Source organism: Cyprinodon variegatus, unplaced genomic scaffold, assembly GCF_000732505.1.
Source record: "Cyprinodon variegatus isolate N-32 unplaced genomic scaffold, C_variegatus-1.0 Scaffold504, whole genome shotgun sequence".
In the NCBI taxonomy this organism is placed as follows: domain Eukaryota; kingdom Metazoa; phylum Chordata; class Actinopteri; order Cyprinodontiformes; family Cyprinodontidae; genus Cyprinodon; species Cyprinodon variegatus.
Window position 1 is genome coordinate 397,570 of NW_015150957.1, and position 399 is coordinate 397,968.

Sequence of the window (399 nt, forward strand, 5' to 3'; positions counted from 1 at the left end):
AAGGTGACTCTAAGAGACGCCCCCTACTGCGGGGGCAGGGAGCTGCCATTTTTAAATTCATACCAGGAGTGTAAATCTGAAACATTACAAATAGCGTTGAGTTCCAGGCTTTCTACAGTTTTGCATGTTTTCTAACCAAAAACAAGGTCTTTTGGGCTGCCGTCTAAAACCTGGAACTCAACGCTATTTCTGACATTTTGAATTTAAAAAGCTTTTTGGATTTAGAGATTAAACTAACAGATTCTGCAGAGTGGGAGAATAGAGATAGAATGAAGCAGAATGATGAAAAAGGGGTCCCTATGTCCTCCAGCAGTCTAAGCCTATAGCAGCGAATCACAGTCAAACCTGGTAATTATTTACTCCATACTGGCCAGTTTGAAATGCATTACTGGAAGGTAC